Here is an 11,294-nt window from a genome sequence, read left to right as displayed (position 1 = left end):
AGATAATTAAGTTACTCAGGTAACAGACTTGAATATAGACTACTAGAATTCTTTTTCCTTACAATAGATTTTTAAAAGAGATTTTTTATTATTATTTTACTCCTGCATAACATAATTTTAACATTTTCTTTGGCAATTACCACCACATAAATAAAATAATTATTGAACATGAAACTACCGTGAGACTCACTCATATTAAATATAATGACCCGGATAACTCACGTCTTAAGTCAGTGCGCGTGTTGCAGCAGCCGCTGAGTCGCGTTGCTCCGAAGACGAAGGGCTACGGATTAGCCCATTGTAAACATTCAGCTAAATCGTTTAAGACGTAGTTATTTGGGTATTAGAGGAATTGTCGAAATGTGCAAATGTCGCGTGTCGTCTTTTGGGTGCTTTGTTGCTCGCTTCACAGACTTTGGTTACATGGTATAATGATAACGAGCATTATATTTAACTAATATTATAAATGCGAAAGTAACTCTGTCTGTCTGTCTGTCTGTCTGTTACGCTTTCACGGCTAAACCGCTGAACCGATTTGGATGAAATTTGGTACAGTGATAGAATAGACCTTGGGAAAGAACATAGGCTATCTTTTATTGCGAAAAAAAGGTTTTAAGGGGTTGAAATAGGGGATGAAAGTTAATATGGTGGAAGTTCGTCGCTGTCGAAGATAAAACCATGAAACTTGGCATTTAGGCCCTTAATCCATATATTAATATTGTAAATGCGAATGTAACTCTGTCTGTCTGTCTGTTACGCTTTCACGGCTGAACCGATTTGGATGAAATTTGGTGCAGAGATAGAATAGACCTTGGGAAAGAACATAGGCTATCTTTTATTGCGAAAAAAAGGTTTTAAGGGGTTGAAATAGGGGATGAAAGTTAATATGGTGGAAGTTCGTCGCTGTCGAAGATAAAACCATGAAACTTGGCATTTAGGCCCTTAATAAGAAATAAATCGATATTTGTTTGAGCTTTTTTGAAAATTCGACCTGTGAGGGGATGAAAGTTTATATGGAAGGTCGTCATTATCGAAGATAAATCGATGAATATTTATTAAACTAGCCATTTGGGCACGTGATAAGAGATAAATAGATATTTGTTCGCGCGTTTTTTAAAATTCTTCCTGTGAGAGGGTGAAATAACGGATGAAACTTTATATGGAAGATCGTCATTATTGAAGATAAATCGATGGTTCTTTGTGAAACTTGGCATTTGGACATTATAAGAAATAAATAGATATTTGTTCAAGCGTTTTTGAAATTTTTACCGGCGAGGGGATGTTAGCAGAGGAAATGATGCAGTGTTAGCAGTGCCCTTTAAGCTCATAGCAAAATGTACGCAATGTGGGGTTATAATAGATGGCTTATTGACATAGACAGTCAGACATGAAAAATTATGATTTCCAGATTTTTCTTATTTATTGTGCTATATAAGAGCTACCTTTATGCAAAAAAAAAAACAAGTTTTTAGGACAGCCGGAAGTGCCCTATAACTTTTTCTGTTAAGGCAATTTGTATGCCTTTTTAATGACTGTAGCTTTTGATTGCCTTGACTTAGAAGTTTGATTTTTTCACAGATTTCGGGACTATTGACCTGAGTTTAGGGTTTTAATCTCAATTCGATACCGATACTCCGCGTGTTTACGAGATAGAGGATCTTGACAGACAGACGGACGTACGGACAGCAAAGTGATCCTATAAGGGTTCCATTTTTTCCTTTTGAGCTACGGAACCCAAAAATCATTTATTCCGGCGCTTTTAAAATTTCGACCTATAAATATGGGGATGAAAGTTCTTAAGTAATTCCAAACAAATTTACTATAAGTATGTTTATCGGAAATATGTGTAGCTATGCTTAGTAAAAATGCCGTTTTAATTATAATCCTACCCTCCTAACTTACAATAAAGGACGTAAGGTGTCAAGAGTTCACTATGAGGAATAATAATTAGTCCTTTTGTGTTGGTAGGGTAGAATACACGTCGTATTGCTAAAATGTGGCTACCCGCAAAATATTTATGTTTTACCAAAGAACATGGATGTATGGATGTTCAGTTCAGTTCAGTTCAGTTTATTTTATTCAGTAAACTGTGGAAGTTTCTATGTGCTATTATTGGCAGAATAGGTATCCTAAATAAATTAAATACTTCCCAAAGTTATTATTCCACGCGGACGAAGTCGCGGGCAAAAGCTAGTATTTATAAGTTTTAATCGTCCTTTCAACGACTATATTAAAACAATTATCTGATAAATGAACAACCTATCAAAACTACTTTTCCGTGCTATTGTACGTAGTAATAGATTCCAAATATAACAAAAATGACGCTCGATCTTTGACGCAAATCTAACTTGAACCTTTATTACATTAATTATAGATAAATGATTATGGCTTGCGATAAACATTATACGTCATATTTACGCAGTCTTATTTTCAAAGTTGCTTATAGTTAAAAAAGGATTTACAGGAGGTTTGACCTCTTTTTTTGTTTAAAATATTACTTAATAAGTGTGGCTACGAAAATGATGGTGTATTTTGGAACAACGGGAAATGTAGAAAAAAATAGTCTTATCAATGTCCTAATTTTTTTATGTTTGCATGAATGGTATATCATATTATGAATATTCAATCCATGTTTTAAACAGCAAGTTTTTCTATACCTTGTATTTTTTACAATACTACAAAGTAGTCAGGGATAATCCGAACTTGACCACGTAACTGACTTTTGTGCAGAAAATTTAAGTTATTGTGGAAAAAAAGATAAAATAGAATAAAATGTATTTACCACAAGTTTCAGTGATAATATCTTAAGCAACTTAAAAACAATAAACGATATATTTCTAAGTTTATAACTGAAAATTTGAGTCTGAACACAGTTGAACCTCTCGAAATAATAACCCAAATAAACTAAATTCGGGTTTGTCAAAAATACTGTATTCAATACACTGTCCAAGCGGTACAGTCATAACAAACGTTTCATTTCGAAACCCCAAGCTAACCCATCGCATGCGTGTACTTTTTTTAAGTTTTATGAATCCACGTCACGTTGCAAATTGGGCCAAGTTCGCCAAAGGCAATGCTTTGAATATAATTATTTGCTTATTTTGTTTGGGCTGTGTCGTAATACGTAGACTATGGGTAGGTAATGGCATTGACCGTGGCCTTATTATGATGGGGCATTATGGCCCGTGTTAACTTAGTAAAATGCGGGTAAAAAGACCCGGACTCGCGCACCGAGGGTTTCAACAATGACCTAACCTGTTGAACGTACTTGCATATTCAAAATTCAAAATTCAAATGATTTATTCAGTAAATAGGCCGCAATGGGCACTTTTACACGTCATTTTTTAAACTACCAGCGCTTTCGGGAAGACCATCATTGCCAAGAAGAATGCGCCGCAAGAAACTTGGCAGAAAGTCATTTTTTCATAATAATATAATTACAAATAAAATACTTAAAAAGTATATTATACATACAATTAAAGAAAAAAATACAAAAAATAATAATAATAAAAATACAGGGATGTAAGGGGTCCCTTAGTTACAATACTAAACTCTAACTATATCTAAACTATATCTACGTTCAGTGAAAGTGTAAAATGCTTTCCACCGTCATAAATTTTAAAATATAATAACAATAATTTAGTTCTGAAATTATACATTTCAGGTCAAGTAACCATTAAGCTTTTGGATTTCGAAGGCAAGTTCACGTCTGCCGCCCCCAAAGTTAGCTCACACGCACTCATGTCATGCTCTGAAGCAGCGCAGCGGTACAAGGGCATGGTATTGCTTCCGTTCCCACAAGCTAGCTAGCATTTCCAAACTTCGACGTCGCGCGAGCCTGTGACTAGAAATTAAACTAAAAATATACAAGATTTATAAAATCCATAAGCTTAACAATATACAGCCTTATACAGCATTCTTTGAGCTAAGCCGATTGCATTAGTCCTTCGCCGGATTTCCGTATTTTGGACCCTTTGAGTATTTAGCAAGAACGGAGAGGGTATCGCTCACCGGTTGCTATTCATTTTTTTCTGTCAAAATTCGCGGGGGGGGGATGCACTCCCACATATGCAATTTTACAACTAATGAAAAAAGCACAATATTTGTACACACCCACACAAACCGAATTCATAAACACAACAGTAACTTGCATGCACACGGAATAGAAAATGAGATTTCTATATTGAGGTTTTAAAAGTGTTTAGAGTATTTCTAATGAAAACTGGTTCTAGGCTTCATCAAAAGCTTTATAGATAGCAACATTTTTACATAGGTACATGATATCTTTGGATAGTTGTGTTCATTATTCGTATAGCATAGGTATCCAAAGTAATACAACAGGTTCCGAATTAATCACATTGTCTAGTTATCTCGTTATGATCTATATAAAATCATAGATAAAAGTAATAAAATAACATTTATAAGGGGATTAATAAACTTTTACTTCAAAAAAAAAACACCGTCCATAAGGTGGCGAGAGCTGGAAGCTCATAATACCGTCTCTCAGGCGGAATGCATGGGAATTATAAAGGCAACAACAGCAATTGACTCCAGAAAGTTACAGGATTTCCTCATCCGTATATTTTCTGATAGAGGTATTTTGGAAACCTATAACCAGTAAATACCAACACAACTCCGTTTTATTATAATAACCTTTAAAATGCGAAACCATGATATAACAAATCATCCACTGATTCATTCACTCAATAGTTTATCGATAGTGGAAATATGTGTGTCCGGGGTCTCTAGAATTCTATTGGTGACAACCGGTGTGGCCATTAATCAAGTTAGTAAAAATGGCCAATATTACTAGTGGTCGATGAGATAATTGAGATGGTAATAAAATAAAATAATTTTATTTAAATCGTATTAAAAAATAATACGTAAAATTCAATTTATCAAATAACGAATTAAAAAACATAACTGAGAAATATCAATTAAAATAGCGATTAATGCCACTTTCACATCAAACGTAAACACTTATTTGATTATAGGGACAGAGATAACAAATATGTAATAGCTTAAATAGGTAGGTACTGTAATCACACAAAACATATGTCGGAGTGGGTAGCCATAGACCAGGGATGGGGAAACTGCGGCCCCCGGGCCATCTCCGGCCCGCGAATGCTTGAAATCCGGCCTGCCGCCATCGATCAAAAATCAAGAGATTTCGTATTTTTATAAATTACATTCTCATTGGCAATGGCGAGTTTGCATACAACAATCACGCAATCTTTCGCGAGCGCAGCGCGTTCGGGATGAGCGAAAATGGAAAATGAAGTTATCGACTGGGCGCGTCCGATTTTATTTACTTACAATTTGCAATTTCCTGCTTATTCCAATAGTTCGTTTGTAATATTGCACAATAAATTAGTGTTTCAGAAAATACATATCAATATCTTTTGACGACCAGATGGCCTAGTGGTTGGAGAACCTGGCTACGAAGCTTGAGGTCCCAGGTTCGATTCCCGTGTCGGGGCAGATATTTGTATGAAAAATACGAATGTTTGTTCTCGGGTCTTGGGTGTTCAATATGTATTTAAGTATGTATCTATATCTATTTAATTATATTTATCCGTTGCTTAGTACCCATAACACAAGCTTTGCTAAGATTACTTTGGGACTAGGTCAATTGGTGTGAATTGTCCCGTGATATTTATTTATTTATTTTTATTTAAATAAATGCTACAACAAGCCAAACATGCAACAACTTGGCCCGCCATGTATTTCGTTAGTATATATTGGCACGCGAAGCAATAAGTTTCCCCATCCCTACCGTAGACCCATATAGAGCCATTCATCATGATGCTACATAACGCAAGTATAGGTGTACCAGAATCTGATGGCATTTTTAAAAGTAAAATAATGGTGATTTTAATACGGCAATTGTCAACTGGCAGCTGTGAAACGAACTGTTTTGATACTTTTAGATTTAGGTATATTTTATCTTAGATAAATTACAAGGGTTCCCAGCACTACCATACGCCGAATTATAACTGAGGGCACCTCTAATGTTTTTTGGAATAATTTTCTAGTTCCGGATGAGATTTCAAGTTATTGTTTTAAACTCATTATATATAAATTTGTGAGAACGAATGATGTGTTTATGATTTTATTTAAGAGCAATAATTATTACGTTACCCCAGCAATATACAACCATTTCATAACAATAAGAATAATAATAGTTTATTTGTCAAATAGGTAGGTACAGATGTAGAGATGATAAAATAAAAAATAAAGAACCCTGTATGTATTGCCACATGGCGTACAAAATTTCATTTTTTTTATAATTGCAGCTACTTAAATATACATAACAGTCAAACTATAAATAAATATATAGTACTGTTGTACACGAAAATAGCTTAGTTTGAGTCATAGTATGTATGATATTATCTTCAGATATATTAAATTATTATCCTATACTGGAAGTTTAATATAATAGACCTCTAGTGTCATATCATCATCATCATCATCATCAGCCCGAAGACGTCCACTGCTGGACAAAGGCCTCCCCCTTAGAACGCCACAATGAACGACAACTTGCCACTTGCATCCACCGGTCATATATTTTTTGTTAATAATCCTAAAAGCATAAAAAATACAAATTCATCGAATCTTAAACTTCCTCATTTTTTTTAAGTCGGTTAAAATTACACAGTATCAATACCGTTTGGTCCAATTTCCCCAGTATTGCCCTCTGCATTTTTTTTATTTCCCCATTTGCCATGAGATTCTGGTACACCTATAACAGGGTAATTATTTGAGGTGTAAGATAAATGTTACAGAAATAAAAACACACATTTTGATGTGGTCTGTTTTATTTTGAACATAATGATATGTTCTGATAAGATGCTTAATATTATAAGAGATCGATAAAGTTTATTTTGGTTAAAAAAAAAAAAACAATTTTAACGGTAACAAAAATGAGCACCGAGACCACGAAAAAGAACATTTTGTTTATTTTAAAATCTTATAATTGTACTATTTGAATGAAAATCCGATCATAATGAGAAAACGAATAAGCATTATTTAATTAATCAGGTATCAACAGAAATAGACAATCGATATCTATATAAAAAAAAATTAAAACTTGACCACGAAAATGACGACTTCAAATTGTCATTTTTGTAACCTTTTAAATACTATCTAGAAATTACTTAATTAAAGTAAGATTAATAACTTCAACTCACAAACCAAAACAGTTTTCAATACCTTCCCCCCCGTGCAGGTCTACGGTAAACCAGAACGAAATTATGTTACAACAAAATGCTCCTCTAAATGACGAAGTTTTCTTTTAATATTTAGATATATACATTTCACACGTACATTCAGGGCAAAATAATTCTTGAACCTCTCGCCAGTTAACAAAATTGGCGACGCACTGGTCATAATTCCTATAACCACACCTGGAGCAAATGTTGTTGACGGTCAACCATTCTTCGTTTAAATCAATTAAATCAATAACGGCATAAACGATTACACTGTAAAAAGCAGAAAATTCTATAAAAAGTGTTCTGTATTTTTTCTACTTGTAGGGAAAATCATCTTTTTCGTGGTCTTTAATCAGTTTCGTGGCCCATAGGACCACGAAAATGATGACCACGAAATTGAAAAGCTCTTACTTTTGCAGCTCTGCAGTAAATATCCTATAGATTTGAAGCAAATGAAATCAATATTGAATAACTTAACTGCAAATGACACAGCACCAGTAAAACATTATATTTATTTACCCAATACTTACCAAGTCGCAACCGTAACGAAAATGACGCTCGATCTTTGACGCAAATCTAACTGAACCTTTATTACATTAATTATAGATAAATAATTATGACTGGCGATAAACATTATACGTTATATTGACGCAGTCTTATTTTCAAAGTTGCTTATAGTTAAAAAAGGATTTACAGGAGGTTTGACCTCTTTTTTTTGTTTAAAATATACTTAATAAGTGTGGCCACGAAAATGATGGTGTATTTTGGAACAACGGAAAATGTAGAAAAAAATAGTCTTATCAATGTCCTAATTTTTTTATGTTTGCATGCATGGTATATCATATTATGAACATTCAATCCATGTTTTAAACAGCAAGTTTTTCTATACCCTGTATTTTTTACAATGCTACAAAGTAATCAGGGATAATCCGAACCTGACCACGTAACTGACTTTTGTGCAGAAAATTTAAGTTATTGTGGAAAAAAAGATAAAATAGAATAAAATGTATTTACCGCAAGTTTCAGTGATAATATCCTAAGCAACTTAAAAAACAATAAACGATATATTTCTAATTTTATAACTGAAAATTTGAGTCTGAACACTATTGAACCTCTCGAAATAATAACCCAACACCATAATAGCCACAAGTATTGCTTCGGCAGAATCTCGGTATAGAGCAGTGAGACACTGTAGCGAGCGGTACTACTACACGTAAGATAATTTCTTGATATGCATCTGTCTCAATCACGCTCCAGTGTCACTGCTCTATACCGAGACACACTTTAAAAGTCTTACTTGCGTCATATATAGCACTATACTCTATGGCTATACTCCAACATATAACTAAAATCGTCCGTTCAATAAATTCCATAACCCAACAGCACTCGAACGAGGCGAAAAATATTGCAGTCGGCATCTGGCCTTAAAGTCTACATTGGTGATGACAATCAAATAATGTGATAAATGTATAATTCATAATAGCAATCAAATGTTCAATTAATCTATAATCCCAGTCTATATACGTCGCACTGCTGGGCACAGGCCTCCTCTCAGAACAAGAGGGCTTGGGCCATAGTTCCCACGCGGGCCCAGTGCGGATTGGGAACTTCGCACGAACCATTGAATCGCTTCTCAGGTTTGTGCAGGTTTCCTCACGATGTTTTCCTTTACCGCTAATTAATCTATACCAGGTACATAAAAATCTTAAACTTGCCAAATTGGCCACGTTTATAACAAGTTGGCCACACTGGCCATCAATAATAATTAATATCTACTTATCATATTTTTACTGTTAATACATCAATCATTACGTAGGAAATACTTTACGATGAAAAGTTACGTTTTATTCTTTTAGAGTCGACGGGTCAGACCTTTTATTAAGCCCAAATACACTGCATCCAGCCGTTTTTGTCAAAGCTCTGTTCATTGACAAGTACGGTTCCGAAATGTTACGAGAGGCGTGCGAAACAGTTTTATTAAACGAGTGTACCCGGCGAGTTCATGCCTTTGACAAAGGGGAAAGGCGCTTCAAGGCTAGATAAAAAAGATAAAAAAGTTCACACATAATCATTTGAAACATGAAAAATTGAATTTCAGTATTCAGTAAATTGAATTTACTTATACCCAACCTTCAACGGTACCTTTTCGACCTGGCCACTTGCCTCGGCCCGAGTATTAAAAAAATCGAGTTGGTCCGACCAAGGAGTTTATATACCTACAAAACTGGAGGTTGAACCAAACGAAGAAGGTTGACCTTTATTACTTATTTATATATTACATCTCTTTCTTTCACATTTCACGAATGACATCCATCTCTTTCTTAACCTAACTAAAGAAAGAGATGGAATATGTTCGTGACGTAATAAAGATCGAATTTCTTGTTTTATATATAAGCTTCTTAGTCACGACGACGTGCATCTAGATGGAAATGCCGAAACGTGAAAAAAAAGGTGTCATTGACGTAACTCAACTATCTTCGACTCCGTGGCTAATTGAAAAATTAAAAAAAAAAATACTTTCCACCCTAGAGATGAAAACGCAATTTTCCACCCGACTATCTACCCATAAAAATTAAACTTTCCGAACAGGAGAGATGAAAAAGATTTAATGATATTCTCATTTTTTTGTACTATTTTACTTTCCTCACAGTCGAAATGAAAAGTAGAGTGTCTAACTCGGATGAAATTACCCATTTCCCATAGAACTATTGGCGCTCTCACTTCGTTCGAGCGCCAGAAATACCTCAGGTGTACTGGGTCACTTTCCACCCTTGGTTATCAATCTACTATTTCTGTCTCGACCTGATAAATTAACCAAATTGAAGAATGAATTGAACTAGATTGAAGTGTTAAATACTTAACACATCGATTTTTCAAAAAAAAATCAGGCCAACCGTAAGAATGTCAGCTCACTTGACCAGTTCTTGAATCGAGTGCAAACTAGCTAGCGCATGATCCCGTCGTGAAACTCGGCACCTCTGTTGTTTTAAACCCTAGACGCAAAAAGAGGGGTGTTATATTATAAGTTTGCCCGCTATATGGGTATGTCTGTCTGTGGCACCGTAGCTCTTAAACGGGTAGACCGATTTGCCGTTTTTTGTAATTTGAAAGCAAGTTTCCTAGCGGAGGTTCTTAAACATGCTTCATTAAAATCGATTCAGCCGTTTTTGAGATATTGAACTTTGAATTGACAAAGTTGGGAGTTTTTAAACTTTTTGTTGGTAGGTTATAATTGAAATACTTCTAATGTTATACAATCATGAACTGGAAGACGAAGCGTTAGCAGGCATGTCACTAGGTGGTGGTAAGTAACGATCCCAGTGAATCGAAATAAAATTTTAAAATTTCAACCACTGGGATTATTATTTGGGTTTTTAGGGTTCCGGAGCCAAAATGGCAAAAACGGAACCCTCATTGTTTCGTCAAGTCCGTCTGTCTGTCTGTCTGTCTATCTGTCTGTCCGTCCGTATGTCACAGGGATTTTACTCGAAAACTACGAGATGTTTATCAATGAAATTTGAAGTAGATACAGATGTCTTGTACGGAGGACGAGCTGTCGGTAGGCCTCCAACAAGATGGAGCGACGACCTGTTTAAGATCGCGGGATCGCGGTGGATGCGGAAAGCACAAGACCGGTCTGAGTGGAGAGCCTTGGGGGAGGCCTATGTCCAGCAGTGGACGTCTTTCGGCTGACATGATGACAGATGTCTTGTTAATGTCGCTATTTAGTTTTGTAGTTAAATTACAAACTTAACTCGCATCAACGTGTGGCACATAGTTCGACAGCTCTTTTGAAAAGTTATTAAGGTTTATAATTTATTGAATCAGGCGTTACTTTGCGGAGATCCATATCAATGAACTAAAATAATTACATTATTGTGGCAAGGGGTTTCGTCTCGATGTTTTAGAATGCATGGAGATAATTAGATACAACAGTATGGGGTCTATTATTAATGAGCAGGTAAATTTAGTTTCATCTCCCTTGCTACGGCTTGGATCTAATTTCAGCAATGGTAGTTATAAAACATGCCTTGACAGTAAATAAAATAAAAAATCAAGGTAGTTTTGAAGGACGGTTAAATT

Source organism: Choristoneura fumiferana, chromosome Z (assembly GCF_025370935.1).
Source record: "Choristoneura fumiferana chromosome Z, NRCan_CFum_1, whole genome shotgun sequence".
Lineage (NCBI taxonomy): Eukaryota > Metazoa > Arthropoda > Insecta > Lepidoptera > Tortricidae > Choristoneura > Choristoneura fumiferana.
The sequence above is the reverse complement of the archived record's forward strand: the minus strand, read 5'-3'. Positions refer to the sequence as shown.